The sequence below is a fragment of the Dryobates pubescens genome, chromosome 14, assembly GCF_014839835.1.
Source record: "Dryobates pubescens isolate bDryPub1 chromosome 14, bDryPub1.pri, whole genome shotgun sequence".
Taxonomy (NCBI): Eukaryota; Metazoa; Chordata; class Aves; order Piciformes; family Picidae; genus Dryobates; species Dryobates pubescens.
This window is the reverse complement of record NC_071625.1, coordinates 26,101,930-26,109,132: the sequence shown is the minus strand read 5'-3', so window position 1 is coordinate 26,109,132 and position 7,203 is coordinate 26,101,930.

Genomic DNA, 7,203 nt, shown 5'->3' with positions numbered 1-7,203 from the left:
GAAATGCCCAAGGACAGCACAAGGGGCAGTGGTGGAAGCTGAGGCAGAGGAAGTTCCATGGAAACAGGAGGAAGATTTTTTTCCCTGTGAGGGTGCCAGAGCCCTGGAGCAGGCTGCCCAGGGGGGTTGTGGAGTCTCCCTCTCTGGAGATATTCAAGACCCACCTGGATGTGTTCCTGTGTGACCTGCCCTGGGTGCTCCTGCTCTGGCAGGGGGGTTGGACTGGATGAGCTTTCAAGGTCCTTTCCAGCCCCCAACATTCTGTGATTCTGTCACATCACTGAGCAGGCAGTGTGAGTTTGCAGCACAGAAGGCCAATGGCAGCCTGGGCTGCATCCAAAGCAGCATTGCCAGCAGAGCCAGAGAGGTGATTCTGACACTTTGCTCTGGTGAGACCTCACCTGGAGGAGTACTGTGTGCAGGTCTGGAGCCCTCAGCACAGGAAGGGCATGGAGCTGATGGAGAGGGTCCAGAGGAGGGCCACAAAAATCATCAGGGGTTTGGAGCAGCTCTGCTACAACAGGCTGAGGGAGCTGGGGGTGTTCAGCCTGGAGTAGAGAAAGCTCCAGGGAGACCTAATAGCAGCCTGGCAGGACCTGAAGGGGGCTGCAGGAAGGCTGCAGAGGGATTGTTTGCAAAGCCCTGCAGGGACAGGACCAGGGGCAATGGCTTCAAACTAGAGCAGAGCAGATTTAGATTGGATGTGAGGAGCAAGTTCTGTTCCATGAGGGTGGCAGAACACTGGAGCAGGTTGCCCAGGGAGGTGGTTGAGGCTCCATCCCTGGAGATATTCAAGGCGAGGCTGGGCAGGGCTCTGAGCAACCTGCTGTAGTTGGGGATGTCCCTGCTGACTGCAGAGGGGGCTGGACTGGATGAGCTGTGGAGGTCCCTTCTGGCCCAGACCATTCTGTGATTCCAAGTTACACTGACTGGTAGAAAGTGGTGCACAATCATACTGCTAGCTCTGAAATCCAAGCCTGAGTGAATTGTATCAGCTTCCACCGCTGCCAGCAGCCACTCAGAACTGAGATCAGCCTTGACCCAAGGCTCTGCACTGCTTTGCAAAGCAAACTTCAGGGGAGTGGTGCAGCTTTCTCTGGCTGCTAAGCCCTGGGGCTGCCTGCTGCTGGCATGCTGCTGGCCTGTGGCACTGGCTGCCCCTGTGTGGGCAGGGTGCTTGTGTTTGACCTGCAAACAGGGCTTGATAAGATGGAAACCACAAACAGCAGGCCAGAACTGTGCCTGGCAGCACTGAGGAAGGACTGCTGCAGACCTCTGTGCCCTGGGTCATTTCTCATAGGAGAAAAGTGGATTCGGTGCCCAAGGACAGCACAAGGGGCAGTGGTGGAAGCTGAGGCAGAGGAAGTGCCATGGGAACAGGAGGAAGAATTTTTTCTCTGTGAGGGTGACAGAGCCCTGAAACAGGCTGCCCAGGGGGGTTGTGGAGTCTCCCTCTCTGGAGGTATTCAAACCCCACCTGGATGTGTTCCTGTGTGACCTGCCCTGGGTGATGCTGCTCTGGCAGGGGGCTTGGACTGGATGGTCTCTCGAGGTCCCTTCCAGTCCCTGACATTCTGTGATTCTGTGATTCCAATATTATTTCTCCACCCAATCCATCTAACTTCTGTCCCAACCAAGCAAGGATTGATGAGAGGGAGCTGTTTCAAACTCTGTTGCCTGGGCATCCTGGCCAGCAGCAGCAGCCAAGTGACTTGTGCAGAAGTACATCTGTGCTGGAGCAGAAGCTCAGCATTTGTGCTCTCCTACTTAGGGTGCCTGGGCAGTGCTGGCAGTGGAAACTCTTCCAAAGAGCCCACAGAGAGCCTGCAAAAGCTGTGTGCCACTGAGGGCTGACCACCACCACAGGGCACAAGGCCTGCTGAGTAGGACTTTATGGGCTCCTGGCCAAGGGAGTTGTTTGCAGTCCTTAGCCCTAGTCCTGAGATAACCTGTGTGAGATCAAGCCATCCTGATCGACCCATTCCTAAGCTGCAAACTATTCCTTGGCTGTGTTTCATCTGGGAGTAGTGGGCACAGGCCTGTGCTGCTTTGCACACAGAGCAATGGAAGGCAGTTGGGATGGTTGCTCCAAGTTAAGCTTTGGTTACTGCTTTTTTAATAGGAAAATACTTCCCTGTGGTCTTTGGGAATTGATTCTCCTGATATCAGAGCTGCATCAGCCATCCCCTCCAGTTTTTGTACCCTCAGCAAGTTCATTGATGATACCAAACTGGGGGGTGGCTGACACCTGTCAGGCTGTGCTGACATCCAACCACATCTGGACAGGCTGAGAGCTGGGTGCAGGCAAACCTCATGGAGTTCAGGAAGGACGAGTGCAGGGTCCTGCATCTGGGGAGGAACAAGAGCAGGCACCAGGACAGGTTAGGAGCAGCCCTGATGGAGAGCAGCTCCATGGAGAAAGACCTTGGAGTGCTGGTGGGCAGCAAGTTCTGCATGGGACAGCAATGTGCCCTGGTGGCCAAGAGAGCCAATGGCATCCTGGGGTGCAGCAAGCAAAGTGTGGCCAGCAGGGCTAGGGAGGTTCTGCTCCCCCTCTGCTCTGCCCTGCTGAGACCACAGCTGCAATCCTGTGTCCAGTTCTGGGCTCCCCAGTTCAAGAGAGACAGAGACCTGCTGGAGAGAGTCCAAGGGAGAGCCAGGAGGATGCTTAGGGGACTTGAGCATCTCCCCTGTGAAGAGAGACTGAGAGCCCTGGGGCTGTTTAGTCTGGAGAAGAGAAGGCTGAGAGGGATCTGATCAATGCCTATCAATATGTGAGGGGTGGGTGTCAAGTGGAGGGGGCCAAGCTCTAACATTCTGTGATTCTGTGATGTCAGTATCTGAAGAGGACCTACAGGAGGGCTGGGGAGGGCCTGTTCAGAAGAGCCTGTGGGGATAGGATGAGGGGCAGTGGTTTGAAACTGGAGCAGGGCAGATTTAGGTTGGCCATCAGGAGGAAGTTCTGCACAGTGAGAGTGGTGAAATACAGGATTGGAGGTGGGGTCTCAGCAGAGCAGAGCCAAGGGGCAGAATCCCTTCTCCTGCCCTGCTGCCCACACTCCTCTGCCTGCAGCCCAGGAATGCTAAGTGACTGACCTGGGAGAGGTTTCTCTCCCTGCTCACCCTGCCCAACTTCTGACAACATCTTCTCTTTGCTTGTTAATTTTTTCTCCCCCCAGCTCTAAGTCATTAAATGCATCAGAGGAGGCATGCAGACCCTTGGCAGAGTGAACCCAGGCTTGTCCTTCCACTCTTTCCAAAGTGCATTAACAGTGCAAGTGGTGTGAAAGCATGAACCTTCAGCTGCTTCCCACACCTGCCCTCTGCATGGGAGATCTGCAGGTCCTAATTACCCTCAGAAGCTGTAATTCAGGTAGATACCTGTGAGTCACCAGTACAGCTGTGAGCAGAGCAAGGGCTTTAAACTCAGGCAGGTTGGAACTAGATGATCTTTAAGGTCTTTCCCAACCCAACCTGTTCCATGAATCTATAAACATAGTTCTCTTTTTTTCTTCTTTCTTATCTTGTTTTGTTCTGTGTTTTATTTTTAATGGCCTTTTAGTGAAGTCTCCCTACAGGATGATGTAAAATAAATTAACTTTGGATCAGGTCAAATTCTGGTGTGTGACTGGCTAAGTTCAAGGCTGCAGCCTTTGTGGCCAAGAAGGCCAATGGGATCCTGGGCTGCATTCAGAGGAGTGTGTCCAGCAGAGCCAGGGAGGTTCTCCTCCCCCTCTACTCTGCCCTGCTGAGACCTCACCTGGAGTATTGCATCCAGCTCTGGGCTCCCCAGTTCAAGAGGGACAGGGATCTGCTGGAGAGAGTCCAAGGGAGGGCTGCAAGGATGCTGAAGGGACTGCAGCACTGCCTGGGGAGGAGAGGCTGAGAGCCCTGGGGTTGCTTAGTCTGGAGAGGAGAAGACTGAGAGGGCATCTGATCAATGTCTATCAATAGCTGAGGGCTGGGGTTCAGGAAGGAAGGGACAGGGACAGCCTCTGCTCAGTTGCACCCTGGGATAGGCCAAGTGGCAATGGATGGACACTACAGCACAGGAGGTTCCACCTCAGCATGAGGAGGAACTTCTTTACTATAAGGATCACAGAGCCCTGGGGCAGGCTGCCCAGAGTGGTTGTGGAGTCTCCTTCTCTGGAGCCTTTCCATCCCTGTCTGGATGTGTTCCTGTGTGACCTGTGCTGGATTCTCTGCTCCTGCTCTGGCAGGGGGGTTGGACTGGAAGATCTCCAGAGGTCCCTTCCAACCCCTAACATCCTGTGACTCTATGATCAACTCCAGTTCTTCTATGTGACTGACTAAACTCAAGGCTGCATCCTCTGGATGACACAGATGTCCATAAATGGGTGGCAGGATGCAGTTTGGTTACACACCAGCACTTCAAATAGCACAGATGTTACGGCAGGCCCCGATGGGAATTTTCTGCATGAAGCCTTTTATTGGATTGCATTTTATTTCCCCCAGGAAAGAGTAACATTTCTGGAAAGAATTCACATTATCAGAATGTTAGAGGTTGGAAGGGACCTCCAGAGATCAGCCAGTCCAACCCCCCTGCCACAGCAGCAGCACCCAGGGCAGGTCACACAGGGACACATCCAGGTGGGTTTTGAATGTCTCCAGAGAGGGAGACTCCACAACCCCCCTGGGCAGCCTGCTCCAGAGCAGGGGGGTATGGACTTGAAGATCTCAAGGTCTCTTCCAACCCCTAACATCCTGGGATCCTGGGATCTGTTGGTCATATTGACTTATCAGAATCCCAGGATGTTAGGGGTTGGAAGGGACCTCCAGAGATCAGCCAGTCCAACCCCCCTGCCACAGCAGCATCACCCAGGGCAGTCTGCACAGGAACACATTCATGTGGGGGTTGGAAAGGCTCCAGAGAAGGAGACAAGCTCTTCTTGGTGGTGCAGAGTAATAAGACAAGGAGCAGTGGATATAAACTTGAACATAGAAGGTTTCACCTCAACATAAGAGTAAACCTCCTTGCTGTGAGGGTGACAGAGCCCTGGAGCAGGCTGCAAGGAGCCCTGGAGCAGGCTGCGAGCAACCCTGGAGAGGCTGTGGGGACTCCTCTCTGGAGACTTTCAGAACCCACCTGGATGCAGGTTGGACTGGATCATCTCTGGAGGTCCCTTCCAACCTCTAACAGTCTGTGCTTCTCTGTGTTGCTGTCTGCCTGGCTGAGCCCTGGGGTGGATCTGAGTGTGGTGCCCTGGGAGTTGAAGTCTATTTCTGTAGCCTGGGCAGCACAAGCAGCCTTGGGGTCCAGGGTCCCACTTTGGGCTACCAGAGGGGGTTCTGGCACTGGACCAGGCTGTTGAGATCCTGCTCAACTGCCTGGCATCAGCTGCTCTTTCCCCCATGCTGTGTGTAATGCAGTGGGGCTGGGGGTGGTAGGGAACATCTCCGTTTGGTGCCTGCAATGGTCATCTGCCTCTTGCTGAGCCTAGATTAATTTGTGTGTACCCATCACACAGGGGCTGCTATTAGCAGCACAGCAATTAATCCTCTTTCATAGGCTGGAATAGACTGGATGGGGCCAGGAGGCTGCAAAAGGCTTTCCAGCATCTTCAGGACATAAAACCATTTAAATGTTAAAGCAGTGGCTGTTACCTGCTGGCAACTGGTGAGAGAACAGAGAAGGAAAATGAGCCATGAAAGGCAGAGGAAAGTGACACTGGGGTCAGCTGCAAAGGCATGAGGAAAGAGGTGTTGCTAAATGGCAGATGCATGAGGGAGTCCAAAGCCTGAAGCTCCCTTCATTATCTAGTTAAAGGCTCCCAAAAAGCTGTGGCTAAAATGTGAGATAGCAGCCAGGCAGGGCTGTTTATACAGACTTCTCTAAACAGTTCTACACTCAGATCTTTTGCTTCTTCAAAACCTTCCTTTCTCCCTTGTGTTCTGCTTCCTTTCATCTTAAAGGACACCCTGCCATTTCCCCAGCCTGTAAATAAAGCTCACAGTGATAAAGGGCACAAGCTCAGGCTCCAGGGAGAAGGGGGTTGGAGCACAAGTCCTATGAGGAGCGGCCGAAGGAGCTGGGGTTGCTTAGCCTGGAGAAGAGGAGGCTCAGGGGAGACCTTCTTGCTCTCTGCAACTCCCTGAAGGGAGGTTGGAGCCAGGTGGGGGTTGGTCTCTTCTCCCAGGCAAGCAGCACCAGAACAAGAGGACACAGTCTCAAGCTGCACCAGGGGAGGTTTGGGATGGATGTTAGGAAGATATTCTTTATAGATAGAGAGATTTGCCTTTGGAATGTGCTGCCCAGGGAGGTGGTGGAGTCCCCATCCCTGGAGGTGTTTAAAACAAGACTGACTGAGGCACTTGGTGCCATGGTTTAGTTGATCAGAAGTTGTTGGGTGACAGGTTGGACTGGATGATCTCTGAGGTCTTTTCCAACCTGGTTAGTTCTGTATTCTGTACCCTGAGAGGAAGGAAAAGCTGAAGTGGGGCCTGCCACAGCTGCCCTTGGCAACCAGTGCTGCTGAGGCCGGGTGAGCCTTGCCCAGCTCCTTGCCTCTGCTGAGCTTCCATGAGTGTCAGATTTTCCCCTTGCACTGATGGCACCAAGCTGTGTGGGCTGTCTGACACACTGCAGGGAAGGGACCCGTCCAGGGGGACCTGGACAGGCTGCAGAGCTGGGCCCAAGCCAACCTCAGGAAGACCAAGTGCAAGGTCCTGCAGCTGGGACAGGAGGTTCCACCTCAACATGAGGAGGAACTTCTTCACTGTGGAGCAGGCTGCTCAGAGAGGTTGTGGAGTCTCCTCCTCTGGAGACTTTCAAGCCCCATCTGGATGCATTCCTGTGTCACCTGTGCTGGATTCTCTGGTCCTGCTCTGGCAGGGGGAGTGGACTGGAAGAGGAGCCATGGTTTAGTTGTCATGAGGGCTTGGGTGACAGGTTGGACTTGATGATCTTTGAGGTCTTTTCCAACCTTATTGATTCTATGATTCTATGATCTCCAGAGGCCCCTTCTGACCCCTAACATCCTGGGATCCTGTGATCTTGTGCCTGCAATGCAGAGATGACAAAGTGGCACTTTTGCCTGCTTCCAAGTGACAGATGATGTTCCTGCCGGGCACGTACACATCTGCGTGTCCTCCAACATCTAATTACACTGAAGCATCCCACAGAAAGCTCCCATTTGGGGCTTTCAATGCTAACCCAATGAAAAAAAAGAAGCAATGCAAGCA